The sequence below is a fragment of the Schistocerca cancellata genome, chromosome 5 (assembly GCF_023864275.1).
Source record: "Schistocerca cancellata isolate TAMUIC-IGC-003103 chromosome 5, iqSchCanc2.1, whole genome shotgun sequence".
In the NCBI taxonomy this organism is placed as follows: domain Eukaryota; kingdom Metazoa; phylum Arthropoda; class Insecta; order Orthoptera; family Acrididae; genus Schistocerca; species Schistocerca cancellata.
Window position 1 is genome coordinate 130328306 of NC_064630.1, and position 23122 is coordinate 130351427.

The window sequence follows — 23122 nt, forward strand, 5'->3', positions numbered from 1 at the left end:
TACGTCAAGCAAATAATTGAGGACGTAGGTTGCAAGTGCTACTCTGAGATGAAGAGGTTAGCACAGGAAAGGAATTCGTGGCGGGCCGCATCAAACCAGTCAGTAGATTGATGACCAAAGAAAAGTACTGGCGCTGGGCGTGAATATGTCCCAGATTACACCGAAGGGGCACCCCTTTTCTGTCCACTCTCGTTACGAAAGTGTAAACTGCGAACAGAAGAAGAGTCGTCGCAAGCTAAGGACTAAACGTATATCAGTAGTGAAAACCAGACAGTACAGGTACAAAGTAGGATCATTGTATGTGCAGCAATATGAGGAGGTACAAAACACTTCATATAGCACAGAACAAGAAGCTACCGGCTACCTGGCAGGCCTAGATCCGTTGAAGGGCGCTTCCTACATGACACACCAGTTCCTCCCCATGTTGTCAGTGGTCTTGGCTGTCATAGAAGTGAATAATGTCAATACCTGCTAATCCACACCTAGCACGTGTCTTTATGAACTGTTTGCTTGATGTTGCAGTACTCCTGCGACCAGCAAGATCTCCAGATCATGCTCCAATAGGATATTTGTGCATCAGCTCCAGCCCAATGTCATCGTCAAGTTTCATCAAGTTACATTTCTTGGCAATACACATCATGTGTAAGTTACTTTCGTCCTTCAACTCTGCGTATATACATTCTTCTTCTGCTTCGTTAGTACCCTTCAGGACCACGTATGGCTTATTTTGAACGTCTTCTTTCTTCCCAACACCTCCCCATTTTCTCGTGGGGCATGGATGTGTGTGATGTCCTTAGATTAGTTAGGTTTAAGTAGTTCTACGTTCTGGGGGACTGATGACCTCAGAAGTTAAGTCCCATAGTGCTCAGAGCCTTTTGAACCAGATTTTGAACCTCATTTTCTCACTTCTTCTGTTTCTCTCTTCTTTTGTTAAGACAACTTTGATCCTACAGGAGCAGATATGGACTTAGATTACAAGGTAGTAGTGATGAAGAGTAGGCTGAACTTTAAGACATTAGTCAGGAAGAATGAATACTCAAAGAAGTTGGATACGGAAGTACTAAGAAATGGCGAGATATGCTTGACGTTCTCTAAGGCCATAGATACAGCAATAAGGAATAGCTTGGAAGTCAGTACAATCGAATAGAAATGGACATATCGAAAAAGGGAAATTACAGAAGTTGGAAAGAAAAACATAGGTACAAAGAAGGTAACTGCAGAGGCAGTTGCATCCAAGTTGCTGACAAGAATAATATAGAGAAGAATGGAAAAGAAAATTGATGATGTGTTAGATCACGATCAGTTTGGCTTTAGGAAAGGTAAAGGCACCAGACAGGCAGTTCTGACGTTGCGGTTGATAATGGAAGTAAAACTAAAGAAAAATCGAGACACGTTCATTGGATCTGTTGACCTGGAAAAAGCGCTCGAAAATGTCGAATGGTGCAAGATCGAAATTCTGAGGAAAATAGGGATAAGCTTTAGGGAGAGAAGAGTGATATAGAACAAGCAGAAGAGCCAAGAGAGAATAATAGGAGTGGATGACCAAGAACGAGGTGCTCGGGTTAAAAAGGGTGTACGACAGGGCTGTAGTGTCTCTCTCCTACTGTTCAATCGATACATCGAAGAAGCAATGTTGGAAATAAAAGAAAGGTTCAGGAGTGGAATTAAAATTCAAGGTGAAAGGATATCAATGATACGATTAGCTGATGACATTGCTATCCTGAGTGAAAGTGAAGAAGAATTACATGAACAGTCTGATGAGTACAGAATATGGATTGAGAGTAAATCGAAGAAAGAGGAAACTAATGAGAAGTAGCAGAAATGAGAACGACGAGAAATTTAACATGAGGATTGATGGCCACGAAGTAGATGAAGTTAAGGAATTCTACTACGTAGGCAGCAAAACCGCTAATGAAGGACGGAGCAAAGAGGACATCAAAAGTAGACTAGCACTGGCAAAAAGGGCATTCCTGGCCAAGCACGTCTGGAGCACAGCATTGTATGGTGGTGATACATGGACTGTGGGATAACCTGAGCAGAAGAGAATCGAAGCATTTGAGATGTGGTGCTACAGACGAATGTTGAAAATTAGATGGACTGATAAGGTTAGGAATAAGAAGGTTCTGCACAGAATCGGAGAGGAAATGAATATGTAGAAAACTCTGACAAGAAGAAAGAACAGGATGGTCGGACATCTGTTACGACATCAGTGAATAACTTCCTTGGTGTTAGAGGGAGTTGTAGAGGGTAAAAAGTGTGGAATAACACAGAGATAGAAACAAATCCAGCGAATAATTGAGGAGGCATGTTGCACGTGCTACTCTGAGATGAAGACGTTGGCACAGGAGAGGCATTCGTGACGGGCAGTATCAAACCAATCAGAAGAAAAAAAAAAAAAAGAAACAGGATGTACAGCTACACTACTCCTAAACTGGTTAAATAAAACACGTGTGCACAGACAGGGAAATGGGAATTGAGAGGGAATGTGGAGGAATTGGGGAAGGGAGAAGTAGGAGAATTATGGAAGAGGGGAAGGAGTGACGATGAGGGATGACCGTGTGGGGGTTGAGATGGGGATGGGTAACATGGAGAGACGAGGGGGAGTGGTTGTAGGAGGTGAACCCAAATTGGTCCTGGAACCACTTCATCACCATACCAGTGACCGCCTTGATATGAAAGTGACCACTTCACTCACATCTGCACAAGAGTTATATCCACACAGCAGCTATAACGTACAATGGGAGATACTAAGGATATCACCATACAAAAATCTTAACTGGTGTACATTGAGTGGAAAAAGAGTAAATTAATGTGTTTTATAATTTTTGAAGATGTTGCTCATAGAGGAGGATTTTGCGATGAGATACAAACATGTCATTAGAAATATGTCAAGAATAAGTACACTACTGGCCATTAAAATTGATACACCGCGAAGATGACGTGCAACAGAAGCGAAATTTAACCGACAGCAAGAAGATGCTGTGATATGCAAATGATTAGCTTTTCAGAACATTCACGCAAGGTTGGCGCCGGTGGAGACACCTACAATGTGCTGACAGGAGAAAAGTTTCCAACCGATTTCTCATACACAAACAGCAGTTGACAGGCATTGCCTGGTGAAACGTTTTTGTGATGCCTCGTGTAAGGAGGGGAAATGCGTACCATCACGTTTCCGACTTTGATAAAGGTCGGATTGTAGCCTATCCCGATTGCGGTTTATTGTGTCGCGACATTGCTGCTCGCTTTGGTCGAGATCCAATGACTGTTGGCAGAATATGGAATTAGTGAGTTCAGGAGGGTAATACGCAACGCCGTGCTGGGTCCCAACGGTCTTGTATCACTAGCAGTCGAGATGACACGCATCCTACCCGCATGGCTGTAACGGATCGTGCAGCCACATTTCGATTCCTAAGGCAACAGATGGGGACGTTTGCAAGACAACAACCATCTGCACGAACAGTTCGACGACGTTTGCAGCAGAATGGACTATCAGCTCTGACCACATGACTGCTGTAACCCTTGACGTTGTATCACAGACAGGAGCGCCTGCGATAGTGTACTCAACAAGAACCTGGGTGCGCGAATGGCATAACGTCATTTCTTCGGATGAATTCAGGTTCTTTTTGTAGCATCATGATGGTCGCATCCGTGTTTGGCGACATCGCGGTGAACGCACATTGGAAGCGTGTATTCGTCATCGCCACACTGGCGTATCGCCCGGCGTGATGGTATGGGGTGCCATTGGTTACACGTCTCGGTCACCTCTTGTTCGCATTGACAGCACTTTGAACAGTGGACGTTACATTTCAGATGTGTTACGACCCGTGGCTCTACCCTTCATTCGATCCCTGCGAAACTCTACATTTCAGCAGGATAATGCACGACCGCGTGTTGCAGGTCCTGTACGGGCCTTTCTGGATACAGAAAATGTTCGACTGCTGCCCTGGCTAGCACATTCTCCAGATCTCTCACCAACTGAAAACGTCTGGTCAATGGTGGCCGAGCAACTGGCTCATCGCAATACGCCAGTCACTACTCTTGATGAACTGTTGTATCGTGTTGAAGCTGCATGGGCAGCTGTACCTGTACACGTCATCCAAGCTCTGTTTGACTCAATGCATAGGCGTATCGAGGCCGTTAATACGGCCAGAGGTGGTTGTTCTGGGTACTGATTTCTCAGGATCTATGGACCCAAATTGCGTGAAAATGTAATCACATATCAGTTCTTGTATAATATATTTGTCCAATGAATACCCGTTTATCATCTGCATTCCTTCTTGGTGTAGCAATTTTAATGGCCAGTAGTATATACGTAAGAAATGATACTCAATCATTACGACTTTGCAGAAGCGTTACTGTTATGGATTTTATCTATTTTTGTGTTTGCTGGTGTATGTAATTGCTCGACACCATTCATTCTAACTTGATGTGTGAACTAGCAGATGTATATGTATGTTCCCACGCATACATTTTCCATAGCTTTTATTAAAATAAAACGTCCACTCTTTACGACATCCTCTACACACCCCCTCACTCTCTCTACAACATTCATACGTATTAACAATTTTGAAATTTTTACTTTTATGCCAGAAAGCTATTTTAACCAAATCAAGGAAAATTCTAGAAAACAATTTGTATGAACTGAATTTTTTCAGTTATAGTTGCAACTAAAATTAGAAATGAATACGTTACAATCCCTAGCTCAGTTGCACTAATCAGGAAACGCATTTTAGGTGAAATTTTTATATCTCCTAAAGTAATGAAGATAATAAACTGAGATTTTTTACAGGACAGGTATACGTCAATACAAGTTTTATGTGGAGTATGAAGAAGATGGAATAAAATTTAACGCTGTTTCTTTACCATTCACGAAGAGTGTGCTTAACGGATCGTATGCACGCCAAGCTACCTCGCGCTGCCTCAGCGGCCAGTGACAACTATGCTGAAGTGAAGGTGGGGGGGGGGGGGGGGAATGAAACACATCGCTCTTTGGCAAGACACACTCTAACATCGTTTACTTCACTGTAAGGTGTAAAGACTCGGAATAATTTGCTACGTTGCAGACGGAGGCTTGGAATCATGATTAGTACTGTACATATGAGTTTCATTACTGGCAGCCTCTACAAGGAACCAGAGGATTGTATTTAAGTATCCTAAAATCGACTGTATGCGAGTCCATACTATATGGCAAATGAAATGAATAAAAAGATGTGAGCTGACAGCACAAAATACTAGCCACCCCTTTCAAAGAGCAAACAGATCGCTTTTTATGTGTTCATATTTGTATTTCAGAAGTAGTAATAATCGAAAATGCAAACGCGATAAAAAAAAGGTTTGTCAGCTGTAAGCAGAAACAACAATTTGTAATCATTATAAGACAGTGACAGTAAGTAAAATTCACTTAATGTTGCAAATGGCTGTTACTAGCCTTGTTCCCAGAAGAGCAGTAGTATCTACACGCCCTCTGCACTGAGCCACACTTGGTCGGCCTCGGGCTTAAGACGTGCCCCTTGCTGACATAATGAAATGGGAGAAGAGGAGAAGAGTCGCCGCCATTCAGGGCGCGTCTGCCGCCCCTGCGAGGCGGGGGGTGGCCGGCAGGAGAAAGAATTTCAATTAGGAGCCTCCCGCACGCGCAGCTATGAGGCGGCGCCGGGCCAGAAAGTAATGCAGCCATCTCCTTGCGGGCTGTGGAGAGCAAAGTAACGTTAAGAGCCGCAGGGAGCTGCGCGCCATCCCTAACGAGCCATTACGCAAAGGGATCCAGGAGGGCAGCGAAGCCGGCCGCGTAGCATTTGCACGAGAGAGTCAAAGCCGCCGCGCCGTCTGCGGTTCAGTGACCGACGGCTGCAGGAGGTGCCATTCCTATGCGGACCACGGGCCCCAGTTCCACTACGGAACACTGTCAAGTGTCCCGCCTCCTTCATCCGACCACGCTAGCAACGGAGGAAGGAATATAGAGAAAGAGATGGGGCTACGCCCACATGTGACGGGTTTCAGGGCCACGTCTTGCTCATTCCAAATTCTCAGTTCGCTTTCCCATGCAGCTGCATTCTGTGAAAAAGTAGTTAACTTTTATACTTTCGTTTTTGACTGACTCAATTACTTTCCCTTCCATTTGTTTTTTAGTGGTTGTAGCAGTCCTGCGATCCACATGCAGCGGGACGGGTTATCACTTCTCATCACTATGTGACATAACAGTTCACATACCTCGGTAAGTTTCTTACTGTTCGTCTCCTTCACTATGCATTGATGGGTACTGGGTTCAGCCGACAAAGCAGCGTTGAAGAAAAATCGACCAAATACCTACCAAGTAAAGGCTGCATAACTCAAGCTTGGAGGCAGCATGTGTAAGTTTATAAAATTTCGCGTATTCGGAATCGTAAAGAACGTGCTTGAAAAATTTTTAAAGATCAACTAATTAGAGTATATTGCCTCCAAAACGTGCAGTAAATGGCTGTAAAGTCCGTAACTGTTAAACTATTATTGGTGCAAATTAATGTCTTTTTTAACTATACTTTTTCCACATGAAAGCAACCAGAAGGCACCAATCCGACCCGAACGATTTTCACCTTGTGTACAGTCACTGTACCACAGCTACTTGCGACTTATTCCATCAAATCGTTCAGTGGCTTCTTAAAAGAAGAGCCGGCCGGAGTGATCGAGCGGTTCTAGGCGCTACAGTCTGGAACCGCGCGACCGCTACGGTCGCAGGTTCGAATCCTGCCTCGAGCATTGATGTGTGTGATGTCCTTAGGTTAGTTAGCTTTAAATAGTTCTAGGTTCTAGGGGACTGATGACTTCAGAAGTTAAGTCCCATAGTGCTCAGAGCCATGTGAACCATTTGAACCGTTTAAAAGAAGAGCTGACCAAAATGTTCCGAGATGTTCACGAACCACACCAGGCGGAGTTTAGGAACGACAAGAAAGCTCACATACAAGTAACTTCCAAACAAAACCACTTAAAAATACAGACTTTCACTAAAATGTTAAATACTGTAGTCGCTTTATAATTATCGTACGAGAACCGACAAAACACAAGAATTCCTTCATCTTAATACAAATTCGTGCAGCAACGTTTGAGATCGATCTGCACTGCACGAGGGCTTCCAACCGATTCCTTGAGACACTGAACTGTAGTACAAAGCACTACATAAAGTGCGAGAGGTGCTTAATTCCTATTGGCTGTTGATATAGGCACCCAATGAGAAAAGCTTCAGCCCTCTAATATTCACGGTAATCTCTGAGTCATCCAATAAGATAACATGCAACAATTTGTGAAAGAAATTCCGCAAAAAGGAACCAAATTTAATTAAAATAAAGTATGAATTATCCACAGAAGTGGAATACTGATTAATTTTATACATAACATTTCTTCTGACTGCTTTTATATAAAAGCATGCATACAACACGTACATCACATGACCTCATGATTGCACAAGAACTTTCCCACGCATACATTTTCCATAGCTTTTATTAAAATAAAACGTCCACACTTTACGACATCCTCTACACACTCCCTCACTCTCTCCACAACATTCATACGTATTAACAATTTTGAAATTGTTACTTTTATGCCAGAAAGCTATTTTAACCAAATCAAGGAAAATTCTAGAAAACAATTTGTGTGAACTGAATTTTTTCAGTTATAGTTGCAACTAAAATTAGAAGTGAATACGTTACAATCCCTAGCTCAGTTGCATTAATCAGGAAAGGTATTTTAGGTGAAATTTTTATATCTCCGAAAGTAATAAAGATAATAAACTGAGATTTTTTTACAGCATACGTATACGTATACGTCAATACAAGTTTTATGTGGAGTATGAAGAAGATCGAATAAAATTTAACGCTGTTTCTTTACATTCACGAAGAGTGTGCTTAACGGATCGTATGCACGCCAAGCTAGCTCACGCTGCCTCAGCGGCCAGTGACAACTATGCTGAAGTGAAGGAGGGGGGCGGGAAATGAAACACATCGGTCTTTGGCAAGACACACTCTAACATCGTTTACTTCACTGTAAGGTTTAAAGACTCGGAATAATTTGCTACGTTGCAGACGGAGGCTTGGAATCATGATTAGTACTGTGCATGTGAGTTTGGTTACTGGCAGCCTCTACAAGGAACCTGAGGATTGTATTTAAGTATCCTAAAATCGACTGTATGCGAGTCCATAACATTAATGAAAAGATTCAAAGAACGAAACTATACGGCAAGTAAAATGAATAAAAAGATGTGAGCTGACAGCACAAAATATTAGCCACCCCTTTCAAAGAGCAAACAGATCGCTTTGGGTTGGCGTAGATGGCGTAGAAATTCTATCAGTCGGTCTTGTGACCCTCCATTGCTAACGCAAGTCATGGTAGTGAAGTGGTGTATACAAATATGTGCCAGATGGCTGTGTAGGGTCAGCACAGTAAGAGAGGTCCATGTGGAGACGTGACAGAGTGTCAGAAAGGAGCTATTGTGTTTGAACGTGCCCATGGTGCAAATGGCTTTAAGCACTAGTCTTAACATCTGAGGTCATCAGTCCCCTAGACTTAGAACTATTTAAACCTAACCAACCTAACGACATCACACACATCCATGCCCGAGGCAGGATTCGAGCCTGCGACCGTAGCAGCAGCACGGTTCCGGACTGAAGCGCCTAGAACCGATCGGCCACAACGGCCGGCGGACGTGCCCATGGCCACACTTGAAATGGAGCTACAATTGTTGATGTATGAACAACTGTGTCTGCAAAAAATCGTATACGTCACGGCCATGTGGTCGAAAACAGATGCTAGCCGACAGAGACCGAAAGCCAGTGTCATGTCTTGTCAACGACAATCGATTTCGAACCAGAAAGGAATAATAAACACAGGTCCAGGTTAATCAAAATCGAAGTGATTACAAAGATAACCACACTATCAAGTCTCATTAATGTGACCAGCTGTCACAAGCCACAATAACTGCCTTTTGAAGAGCAGACCTTTGTGAGACGTGCAGAAAGAGAGTCAGTGAGGTTCTGGAAGGTACCGACAGGAATGTGGAGCCACGCTGACTACAGTGCCGTGGCCAGCTGCGTTGGGGATCCATGGCTCGATCGAGATAGTCCCACAGATTCTCTGTTGGGCTTAAACCCTAGGAGTCTGGTGGCTATTAAAGTTCGGTAAACTCACCCTGGTGTTCTTCAAACCGTGAGCGTACACTGAGAGTTGTGTGACACGTAGCATTTTCCTGCTGATATAGGAGTGGACATGTTCCCTAGAGATAGATCTACATCTACATCTACATACATACTCCGCAATCCACCATACGGTGCGTGGCGGAAGGGTACCTCGTACCACAACTAGCATCTTCTCTCCCTGTTCCACTCCCAAACAGAACGAGGGAAAAATGACTGCCTATATGCCTCTGTAAGAGCCCTAATCTCTCTTACCTTATCTTTGTGGTCTTTCCGCGAAATGTAAGTTGGCGGCAGTAAAATTGTAGTGCAGTCAGCCTCAAATGCTGGTTCTCTAAATTTTCTCAGTAGCAATTCACGAAAAGAACGCCTCCTTTCCTCTAGAGACCCCCACCCGAGTTCCTGAAGCATTTCCGTAACACTCGCGTGATGATCAAACCTACCAGTAACAAATCTAGCAGCCCGCCTCTGAATTGCTTCTATGTCCTTCCTCAATCCGACCTGATAGGGATCCCAAACGCTCAAGAATAGGTCGTATTAATGTTTTATAAGCGGTCTCCTCTCCAGATGAACCACATCTTCCCAAAATTCTACCAATGAACCGAAGACGACTATCCGCCTTCCCCACAACTGCCATTACATGCTTGTCCCACTTCATATCGCTCTGCAATGTTACGCCCAAATATTTAATCGACGTGACTGTGTCAAGCGCTACACTACTAATGGAGTATTCAAACATTACAGGATTCTTTTTCCTATTCATCTGCATTAATTTACATTTATCTATATTTAGAATTAGCTGCCATTCTGTAAACCAATCACAAATCCTGTCCAAGTCATCTTGTATCCTCCTACAGTCACTCAACGACGACACCTTCCCGTACACCACAACATCACCAGCAAACAGCCGCACATTGCTATCCACCCTATCCAAAAGATCATTTATGTAGATAGAAAACAACAGTGGACCTACGACACTTCCCTGGGGCACTCCAGATGATACTCTCACCTCCGATGAACACTCACCATCGAGGACAATGTACTGGGTTCTGCTTGAGCTGATCCACTGTGCTTTCCACTGTACTTTCCACAATGATGAAATCACCCAGGGAAGACCGTCTGGTTTGGACCCTTCCAACGACTGTTGCATGGTATTTGTTTTCAGACGTTTCATGCCATATATATCAATGGCCATATGTCCGGTGGTGCATAAAACATGGTTCATCTGAAAAGGCCACCTGTCGCTATTCAGTGGACGTTCAGTTGCAGTACTGTGGTGCATATTTCAGTGTTAGTCACAGATGAACGGAAGTAAGCATGGGTGCATGAATTGGACACCTGCTGTGGAGGCCCATACACAGCAACGTTTTCATAACAGTCGTTGAGAAGACTGTCTTTAGCCGTTTGGTTCATCTGGGCAGCCAGGCGCTCAACAGATGCACGTCTATTGGCCAGTGCACATCTCAAAAACCGTCGTTCATCCCAGTCACCTATGGCCCATTGTGCACCACAGTTGCCTCAGCATCGGATTTGCGTAATGTCATTTTGCCATGCACAGTATAAATTAACCACGGCGCCATGGACACAGTTTACCAACTTAGCCATTTCAGAAATGCTTCCACCCTTGGCCTGAATGCGAACGACCATCGGCTTTTGGGTGTCAGATAAATCGCTCTGTTTACACATTACGACGATGAATACACTGTTTTTCGTGTCCCCCAACATGCTTTACGAGGTGCGACAATAAAGTAATAAGACTGATTTTCTTCACAAGATGTGGCAACCCTGCAGGCTTGTGTAGGCACAATATCTTTGACCTTGGTTTACAAGCTGCTTCTAGTCCAAGCGGCACATCGATGCAACTGCTCACTCATGAGTCGTGCTGTAATAAGTTAACGTGTTTGTGTCTCTGGTCACGGAAATGAAACCGCATAATATTGCGCAATGGTATGACATTTCTTTTTGCGTTAGATTGGGTGAAAACGCCACTACAACTTACAGTAAGCTTCAGAAGGCTTTTGGAAAGGAGGTTATGTCAAGAGCTCAAGTTTTTCGTTGGGACAAAATGTTTAGTGAAGGCAGAACGAATGTTGAAGACCGCAGTGGACTACCATCAACCTCACGGACGGATGTCAACTTGGCTAGGGTGCGTGAACTCGTACTATCTGATCGAAGATTATCCGTGAAAATGATAGCAGAAGAACTGAACATCAATCGAGAAACGGTTCGTCTAATAATAACTGAAGATCCTGGTACGAGAAAGATTTGTGCAACAATGGTCCCCAAAAATCTCACACCACAACAGAGAGAAACACGGAAAAATGTGGCAGCCGATTTGTTAGGGTAAACGGAAATCAATCCAGAATTATTGAGCCGTGTTATCACTGGTGATGAAAGTTGGTTTTTTCAGTACGATCCAGAGACAAAACGCCAAAGTTCGCAATGGTGCGCAAAGGGATCACCCGGATCAAAAAAAGTTCGCATGTCAAAGTCAAAAGTGAAATGCATGCTTGTGTGCTTCTTTGATTCCAAGGGAACTGTTCATAAAGAGAAATTTTAGAAAGACTTCGTAAAAGAGTTCTTTGTGTCCGTGCCAACATTGCTGATAATTGGATTCTGCATCACGATAGTGCACCATCCCATACTGCTCTGTCAGTACAGCAATTTTTAACCTCAAAACAAATTTCAGTACTACGAAAGCCACCTTATTCACCAGATATCGCTCCGTGCGACTTTTTTCTATTTCCAAGAGTCAAAACGGCGGTCAAGGGACACCATTTTCTAACAACACAAGATGTCCAAAAAGATGTGACGAGGGTCTTGGAGGATATTACAGAAAATAAGTCCCAGAAATGTTACCATCAATGGCAGAAGCGCTGGAAAAAGTGTTTGCAATCGGAAGGGAACTACTTTGAAGGAGACAACACTAAACTTGACTAAAACATTTTTTTCCAGATCAGTCTCATTACTTTATTGTCCCACCTCGTATATACCCTCCCACCAACCATCTGTGAGCGGTATTGCACGCTAGTGTCGAACATAGGTAGTGGTCACAATAATGTGACTGGACTGTGTATATGCAACGGACACTTGGTGTCGGGAACCTCGCGAAAGGCCATTTTTCATAATGCCACATAACACTGCACATCTTCAGGGAGTCAAACAACTCAGAAATTGGACTGAAGGTGTGACTGGTGATCACAAGAGTCGCGGTTGGGCTTCCTTCAAACGATGTAAGAAATCGAGTTCACTGACCACCCAGTCAGAGGCTTAAGCCGCGGTGTGTGTGGTTCAGACCGAAGTGTTTCGGCGGTGTTTTTTGCGCCATGCCTTGTACCCACCCACTCAGGGGAATATGTACCAGGATGTTTATTTCAACATTTTCGGTGACCAGGTGTTGCCCTTTCTTCTCCATCTTCATGGCTAATATACCGCGGAAATTACCGTTGTCCAAGAGGCACCTCGACTCGTTCGCTAAATCACTCGATTTTTATTGGAAGGAAAATTTCTAGAACTATTAGATGTATCAGATGTACACTACGTGATCAAAAGTATCCGGACACCTGGCTGAAAATTACTTACAATTTCGTGGTTCCCTCCATCGGTAATGCTGGAATTCAGTATGGTGTTGGCCCACCCTTAGCCTTGGTGACAGCTTCCACTCTCGCAGACATTCGTTCAATCAGGTGCTGGAAGGTTTCTTGAGGAATGGCAGCCCATTCTTCTCGGAGTGTTGCACTGAGGAGAGGTAACTATGTCGTTCGGTGAGGCCTGGCACGAAGTCGGCGTTCCAAAACATCGCAGAGGTGTTCTGTAGGAGTCAGGTCAGGACTCTGTGCATTACAGGGATGTTATTTTCGTGAAACCATTGTGCCACAGGCCGTGCATTATGAACAGGTGCTCTATCGCGTAGAAAGATACAATCGCTATCCCCTAATTGCACTTCAATAGTGGGAACCAAGAAAGTGCTTAAAACTTCAGTGTAGGCCGGTGCTCTAATAGTGCCACGCAAAACAACGAGGGGTGCAAGCCCCTTCCATGAAAAACACGACCACACCATTAAACTACCGCCTCCGAATTTTACTGTTGGCACTACACACGCCGGTAGATGAAGTTCACCGGGCATTCGCCAAACCCACACCCTGCCATCGGATCGCCACAATGTGTACTGTGATTCCTCATTCCACACAATGTTTTTCCATTGTTCAGCCGTCCAATGCTTACACTCCTTACACCAAGCGAGGCATCGTTTGGCATTTACCAGTGTTATGTGCGGCTAAGGAGCAGCCGCTCCACCATGAGATCCAAGTTTTCTCACCTCCCGCCTAACTGTTATAATACTTGCAATGGATCCTAATGCAGTTTGGAATTCCTATGTGATGTCTGCCTATTGCACATTACGACCCTCTTCAATTGTTGGTGGTCTCTGTGAGTCAACAGAAGAGGTCGGCGTCTATGCTTTTGTGCTGTACGTGTCCCTTCACGTTTCCACTTCACTATCACATCGGAAACAGTGGACCTAGGGATGTCAGGAGTGTGGAAATCTCGCGTACAGACGTATGACACAAATGACACCCAATCTCCTGATCACCCGTTCGATGTCCGTGACTTCCGCGTAGCACCCCATTCTGCTCTCTCACGATGTCTAATGACTACTGAGGTCGCTGATATGGAGTACCTGGCAGTAGGTGGCAGCACAATGCATCTAATATGAAAAACGTCTGGTCTGGGGGGTATCCGGATACTTTTGATCACATAGGGTCTGTAGCAATCATTAGCCCAAGAGTTTATTAGTTCTATGAAATACAATAATTTACCTGTGGATTCAGCTCGATACGACATACCTGATGAAACTTATGGACACTTTTCCGTGTCGAACTAACGCCAATATCGAGGCCAGAGGTGATCTTACATGGTATTAGTTACGTCTAACATACGCAGTCGCGACACTCTATACCGTGAAAGTTGTCGTCTGACAGCTGGTACGATACCAGGCACCATAGCGGCGAGAGAGTCATCCGTACGGTTAATGTTGGTTTTTAATTATTTTCTACTGCATTAAAGAAACAGTTTTTATTACCGTTACGAGCATTAGTAAATTATCAAGAAACAAGAACGATCGTGAAATAAATGCAAAAACAGCCGTTCACATTGATATAATGACGTTCACGAAGAGATACACTCCTGGAAATTGAAATAAGAACACCGTGAATTCATTGTCCCAGGAAGGGGAAACTTTATTGACACATTCCTGGGGTCAGATACATCACATGATCACACTGAAAGAACCACAGGCACATAGACACAGGCAACAGAGCATGCACAATGTCGGCACTAGTACAGTGTATATCCACCTTTCGCAGCAATGCAGGCTGCTATTCTCCCATGGAGACGATCGTAGAGATGCTGGATGTAGTCCTGTGGAACGGCTTGCCATGCCATTTCCACCTGGCGCCTCAGTTGGACCAGCGTTCGTGCTGGACGTGCAGACCGCGTGAGACGACGCTTCATCCAGTCCCAAACATGCTCAATGGGGGACAGATCCGGAGATCTTGCTGGCCAGGGTAGTTGACTTACACCTTCTAGAGCACGTTGGGTGGCACGGGATACATGCGGACGTGCATTGTCCTGTTGGAACAGCTCAAGTTCCCTTGCCGGTCTAGGAATGGTAGAACGATGGGTTCGATGACGGTTTGGATGTACCGTGCACTATTCAGTGTCCCCTCGACGATCACCAGTGGTGTACGGCCAGTGTAGGAGATCGCTCCCCACACCATGATGCCGGGTGTTGGCCCTGTGTGCCTCGGTCGTATGCAGTCCTGATTGTGGCGCTCACCTGCACGGCGCCAAACACGCATACGACCATCATTGGCACCAAGGCAGAAGCGACTCTCATCGCTGAAGACGACACGTCTCCATTCGTCCCTCCATTCACGCCTGTCGCGACACCACTGGAGGCGGGCTGCACGATGATGGGGCGTGAGCGGAAGACGGCCTAACGGTGTGCGGGACCGTAGCCCAGCTTCATGGAGACGGTTGCGAATGGTCCTCGCCGATACCCCAGGAGCAACAGTGTCCCTAATTTGCTGGGAAGTGGCGGTGCGGTCCCCTACGGCACTGCGTAGGATCCTACGGTCTTGGCGTGCATCCGTGCGTCGCTGCGGTCCGGTCCCAGGTCGACGGGCACGTGCACCTTCCGCCGACCACTGGCGACAACATCGATGTACTGTGGAGACCTCACGCCCCACGTGTTGGGCAATTCGGCGGTACGTCCACCCGGCCTCCCGCATGCCCACTATACGCCCTCGCTCAAAGTTCGTCAACTGCACATACGGTTCACGTCCACGCTGTCGCGGCATGCTACCAGTGTTAAAGACTGCGATGGAGCTCCGTATGCCACGGCAAACTGGCTGACACTGACGGCGGCGGTGCACAAATGCTGCGCAGCTAGCGCCATTCGACGGCCAACACCACGGTTCCTGGTGTGTCCGCTGTGCCGTGCGTGTGATCATTGCTTGTACAGCCCTCTTGCAGTGTCCGGAGCAAGTATGGTGGGTCTGACACACCGGTGTCAATGTGTTCTTTTTTCCATTTCCAGGAGTGTATTTTCAAAAGTGTATAAAATTGCAGCGTCCTTCGTTGAAAGCAGGCATATGGAAACACATATTTCAGGCATGGGAAGCATATTTTTCTATTGTTTGTTCTTATTATGACTGGAACTGCCCTTGACACGTAACTGTTTTGTATGGAGTCTAATTATTCGCACATTCTTACACTTCATTCGTCTTCCTAATACACAAATATATTTTTAAATATAATTACTGTTTCTTCAAAATCGGATGCGTTGAAAAATTTGCAGTTTGTGGCTCAGATGTACATCAGTTATGGAATTGTTTTCTTCTGTGTTGAGAAACAGTTTTATTGCTTTTGACGTGTGATTATCACGGTTGTGTGGCTTTCCATTCGGCTACAGTTGTGAAATTTTGTCTGTTACGTTGATTAATGTAGATATTGCTTTTCTTACAACTTTTGTGCGTTCCACATTCACTTATTTGACTGAAGTGTCACGAACGAACTTCCGCATTCTTGTGGACATATATATTTATTTTATTTTATTTATTTATTGACTTATTTAACCTGGTAAGATTAGGGCCATCAGGCCCTCTCTTAGTCTAACCAGGCATTCTACTTATTTTACATTCATATGTTTTGGTAGGCATGTTAAACTACACCTAGTACAAAAAGTGAAATAAACAATTGCAAAGGCACACTTGGAAAAATACATACATATACAGTTTATATTCGTAGGTGATAAGTACTGTTATAATTAGATATTATGAAAGTCACAGATTTTAGATAGGAGTGCTTGCAGCAGGGAGTATGAGGGAGACTGATGGTGAAGGAAGGAGAAGAATAGAGACGTGATGTAACATAATTAAGGAAATATAAAGGAAAAGAAGATTGCACGGTTAATAGATGAAGAGGATGAAGAGAAAGGAGCAAGATAGGAGACACTAGCTTTGCTATCTGACACAGGAGAGGATTGGCATTGTGCATTAATTTTGTGGAAAACGCTATGAGGATGATAGTAGGAAATGCTTCAACTTCTTCTTAAAAACAGCAGGGGATTGAATTTTGCGCAAGGTAAAGGGCAGTTTGTTCCAGAGGCGGACAGCGGTAACTGAGAAGGAGTTTGCAAAAGTTTTTGTTTTGTGAGTGGGCACAGTTAGGATACCAAATAAGAGTGATCTCGTGTTTCGATTATGATGGCACGAAAGGTGTTTAATCTCTGAAGCAAGACACTGGGGTGCTTATGCGAGCCGGCCGCGGTGGTCTAGCGGTTCCGGGCGCTCAGTCCGGAACCGCGCGACTGCTACGGTTGCAGGTTCGAATCCTGCCTCGGGCATTGATGTGTGTGATGTCCTTAGGTTGGTTAGGTTTAAGTAGTTCTAAGTTCTAGGGGACTGATGACCACAGATGTTAAGTCCCATAGTGCTCAGAGCCATTTGAACCATTTTTTTGCTTATGCGACGAGGACTCGGTGAAGTAGACATAGAATGTGGTAGTCACGCAATTTGTCCGGCGTCTTTCTACAATAGTCGCACCTTCTGATGTTTATTAGCTATGTTTTAGCCTTAAAAAGACACGAAATTCTTCAGTAAACAACTGTAGGTAAGAGAATCACAGACCAAATGTGCTGTAATGCGCCGTTTCATACCTCCCAGAGTGCTTAGGAAACTAAGGAAAGACAAATGTGGCGTCTTTTTGTGTTATATTCCCTATTTATCCCATTAGATACGCTTTCTTTTGTAAAAACTACATTATAAATAAAGATAAACATACTGTCTGCACCCATCCGATATCGTATTCAAGATTGTAGCTTACTGTCAGTTGGAACACTGCTGCAGCTGTATATAACAAAAATAAGCTATCTTTTAGACTGTGGTATAAGCATGTGGCGAGGAGTGCCTATTTTTTTTGTCCAGCGTGCTTATTAAGGCCTCAGACATGGCAATGATCTGCTATCAAACAGACAAAGCTCATTTCCTTACGCTAAAGATAGGTAATCGAGTCAAGTAGAGTAAGAGAAAAAATGCCAGTGGAACATATCCACAATACGTACACTGTTTAATTTAATATTGATTGGTTCAAATCACTTGTAAGTCCGACATTCAGATCAGTAGGCGGATTCTTTGGATTGCATAATGACCACGTCTGGAGCGCTGAGGGTGTGATATTATTGGATTTCAGACATTTTGCATATGAGGAAAGGACAGCCATCGAGCTGTAGTTTGTAATGATACTAAGCATGACAACGCGAGAGTAAAGAAACGAAATCTGTTTATAACGTGCGCCTATACCAAGACGCGCGGCCAGCGTTTAAAAGGTACTTTTAAACACTATGACTCGCTGGGCGCAGATATTTAAAATCATTGCCGCAGCGCTTGATAGCAAGAAGCTGCGAAACAGAAGAAAGAACAATTTATCATTTGTTAGGAAAATTCTAGAGTCTTTATAGTTAGTTGTACTTCTGGTCGCCGAAATGTTAACATGTACTTCATTACCTTTGATGTTTGGTCGCCGACTTGTTAAGATGTGTTGTGTAGCACCGCTACAAGTCATATTTCATTTAGCGTGAAAAACCACGTTATCACAAAAAAAAAAAAAAACGCTTTTGTAAACCTTGTGACGATAGAAAATACTTACACGCACGCCAGGACATTTAATTTTTACAAAATACCACACATACAAAAGCAGCGATTGTTGGACTGCTCCATGTATGAGAAAAACATAAAAATGTAAGTTTTGTATTCATTGTAAATTTGTTAATGTTTATAGTTTAACGCCTTTGTTCTTTGAGAATATTTTGATGCTTCACTGTACAGAAAATCTATGCTTATTCTTTTCTTTAAATTAACCACAAATAATGTTTATGTTTAAATGAACTTCGTTACAGGTTCGCTCTTTATCGCGGTGTCTCGATTGTATTTGGGAGACCATTAATGTGTTCAATTTCCGATCTGACAACATTTTTACAAAATTTCACTGTTTTGCATTCATTTCCAATTTTTTTTATTATTCAAATAGGTCCCTTAGGTAATTTCATTGAAGAGTCTGATTGCGTGAAAGCAATCCGGGTTAAGAGGTCATTTGAGAAACTATTTTCGCGCAATCAATCTGTACGTCTCCTGAACACAATCGAGAACCGACGCATCGGCGATCATTCATTAATTTTTCTGTCTTTCCAAGTCGTACCAAAAAACGGCCAAGGAGAACTGCCGTGAGTACGCAATCTAGTGTTAAAGATTGCATTCTTTATCTTGTCGGCAAACATTGAGATAAATTATCATCATCAATGTTATATTTGGTTAAATGTGAAAAGCAAAACCTTTTAACGCTAGATGTGGCGCCCGAACAGGGACACGACTGAAAAACTAATTTGTTCTTTTTATTTTCATGCTACCATCTGGAGAAAATTGGAAGCCAAAACCAGTGATAAACAAAAGACGCATATGCAGAAAATCGCAGTAAGAATCCACAACAGCAATAAATAGCAGCGCGCAAGACAACTAATGTGAGTACGATTTTTCATTACGTTTGAAGCTTTGCGTACCGAGCATTCAGTCGGCTCGTGACGTTTACTCTCTACGCTTTTTTCCTTTTCCTCAAGCAATTTAATTTCCAAATTTCTGTTTCCTTTTGCTATTAAATCCGCCTCTGTCACATCATTTCGCTTACAATAGTTAGAAATATTGCATGGGGGCTTAATTAAATAAAAAATGAAAATGCAAATAATTTTAGTAGCTGTAAGTCCGATTACGCAAGACTCGTAAACGGCTGGCCCTGACTAGTATTATTACGCAATCTGACTTCATGAAACAACAACAAAGAATGAAATGAAAATTTTCGTTAACACAGTTAATTAATTAAGTCCCCAGCAACTATAAAATCTACGAAGCCAACAAAGCACAAGTGTAGCTGTTCTGTGTGTGGTAGTATGACTCAACGCACATATGGCATGGTTCTTCTTCAACAAGACAAGAATTTTTAAATACCAATTATACTGACGTGATAAAAGAAAATTAGAAATACTATAATTGCGTAAGGAAAGCAGAATTACACTCTAATACAAGAACACAAGCCAGATGCTTTGTTGACTGAACCTGTAATGATGCATTATTTGCGATACACAAATAATAAAAGAACATAGCGTTCTATTACCTTCATATGTATTGACGAAATGCACTCTGATCATTACAATATCTCCATTAGAATAACATCTGCTATCTCTCCCATCAAATAATTGCATAAAACATGGAAAAACACTCTCCACTATCACATCTCACTCCGACTTCACGACAAGCAGTGTCCACCACAACTTCTCGGCAAGCACTGCCTGCCGCTACTTCTCAATAATCACTGCCAGTGGAGGCGGCGGAACAATACTCTCTGGCGCGATCTCTGGCGCTGTGGCTCAGTGTAGTCACCTTTCATATGCCCCTCCTCCACGGGCCAGAATTTGATGGTATTTTTGCCAGCATTGGTGGTGAAAATACCACCAAATTCGTCAAAAAAAAAATACAGACAAAAATAAAAGATAATATTAATATATAAATATCATATAACTAGATAAAATTTTGGCTTTGCACTGACCTTTCAGTAGCCTAATATATAAAATACAATAAGGAATACAAATTATTTCATACATATGACTTTACATAATAGTTTACACAAGTATTATGTGGTTAAACAGTTCAATCAATAGCGTCAGCAATAACGAATATGTACAGGTAAGAGTCTCGTAACTTTTCACAAACAGTAATACACAAAAAATCAGTTTATACAAATATTCACATAAATCCTTTCCATAGTTCAAGAAACAAGTAGTTGACAGTTCCAGCAGTAGCACCCAGCAATGTTGAATAGGTGCTACAGCAACAAGTGACATCATCTCAGCAGAAGCAGTCCATCAGTGGCACCCAGAAACGTCGAGTAGGTGCAGACACCATCAGGTGACATCATTTCAGTAGAAGCAGTCCATCAGTGGCACCCAGCAATGTCGAGTAGGTGCAGACACCATTAGGTGACATCATTTCAGTAGAAGCAGTCCATCAGTGGCACCCAGCATTGTGGAGTAGGTGCAGACAGCATCAGGTGACATCATTTCAGTAGAAGCAGTCCACCAGTGGCACCCAGCATTGTGGAACAGGTGCAGACAGCATCAGGTGACATCATTTCAGTAGAAGCAGTCCATCAGTGGCACCCAGCATTGTGGAACAGGTGCAGACAGCATCAGGTGACATCATTTCAGTAGAAGCAGTCCATCAGTGGCACTCAGCAATGTTGAGTAGGTGCAGACAGCAAGAAGTAACATCATTTCAATAGAAACAGTTCCATCAGTTGCACCCAGCATTGTGGAACAGGTGCAGACTCCAACAGGTGACATCATTTCAGTAGAAGCAGTCCATCAGTGGCACCCAGCAATGTTGAGTTTGGTGCAGACACCATCAGGTGACATCATTTCAGTAGAAGCAGTCCGTCAGTGGCACCCAGCATTATGGAACAGGTGCAGACTCCAACAGGTGACTTCATTTCAGTAGAAGCAGTCCATCAGTGGCACCCAGCATTGTGGAACAGGTGCAGACAGCATCAGGTGACATCATTTCAGTAGAAGCAGTCCATCAGTGGCACTCAGCAATGTTGAGTAGGTGCAGACAGCAAGAAGTAACATCATTTCAATAGAAACAGTTCCATCAGTTGCACCCAGCATTGTGGAACAGGTGCAGACTCCAACAGGTGACATCATTTCAGTAGAAGCAGTCCATCAGTGGCACCCAGCAATGTTGAGTTTGGTGCAGACACCATCAGGTGACATCATTTCAGTAGAAGCAGTCCGTCAGTGGCACCCAGCATTATGGAACAGGTGCAGACTCCAACAGGTGACTTCATTTCAGTAGAAGCAGTCCATCAGTGGCACCCAGCAATGTTGAGTAGGTGCAGACACCATCAGGTGACATCATCTCAGTAGAAGCAGTCCATCAGTGGCACCCAGTAGTGTTGAGCAGGTGCAGAAAGCAGTCCATAATATTCACTATCACTGATCACACTGTTCATCAGAGTTTATAAGCAGAAAGTAAACATGTCCTATTGGCACCAATCATGTAGAAAAAGTACAAGTAACAGTCCATAATATTCACTATCACTGATCACACTGTTCATCAGCAGAAATTAAACATGCCCTAGTGGCACCAATCATGTAGAAAAAGTAAAAGTAACAGTCCATAATATTTACTATCACTGATCACACAGTTCATCAGCAGAAATTAAACATTTCTAAGTGTCACACATCATGTTGAAAAGTGCAGGTAACAGTTCATAATATTCACCATCACTACTCAGACAGTTCAAGCATGAACAATAGTTTGAATACACATACAATGCTTTTACACTAAACATACAAATCATAACAAACACACAAGTGATGTCAGATAATTGTCATATTAACTATTACAAGTACACAAACATCAGTAAACCTATAATATTTATGGGTGTCAGTGCAAGCCACTAAAAACAAATAAAATAATATTTAGGAGATAGGTGGGTAGGATTAGGAAAGGAAAACACACAAAACACACTCACTCATCTTTCATCCACATTAAGTACTACTGTGTAATTGAATAGTGTTAACTGTGTAATTGCAATTCTGTCAAAATTTGATGTTCATCATGTGTATCAAGTGGTAGTGGCAGCAATGTATAACAGTCAATAATAGTTAAGTCAACGTCATAGTCATCATGTCAAGACCAATGTTTGCCAAACCAGATCAAAATGTACGGTTGCTGAACAACTGCCAGTGAGCCAAGATATGCAAACACTTCCTCTCTCCCAAAAAAAAAAAAGTACATACTGCTTAGTGATTTAACAAAGTGTGTGTAGACAATCTTCCTTCCACTTTAGTGTTCTAGTCTGCTATCTTCATCCTCCTTGTTCCATATAGACCAACAAAAAAAAAATATGCACCTCACTCACTTTACCTCTTATCCACCAAAACTCCAACAATCATCAACTTCACACAATCTCAATACCTCAATAATATCTCTTCAATACGTCGATGCATATAAACCTTATCGCCAATATCATTTCACTTCCATAACAACTCTTTCCTCTAGTCAGTCTCCTCGAACAAGTACGGATAAAATCCTAATGCAAACCTCATCATTCCATACAATCCGAAGACACACTGTCAACACACAACCTCTGTGTAATCCATCTGAGCCAAAATCTTCTACTCATTATGAATTATAAACAAAGAAATGCATGACCTCTAACAGACTTAGTTCGAATAACTCTCAGTAATTAAGTACGATTACGGAGTGTGAATGATCCTAATTTTTCACAGTGTGGACACCACTTCAAGAATTATGGCAAACAGAAGCAAACATGTGGAGTATTTCTGTGTC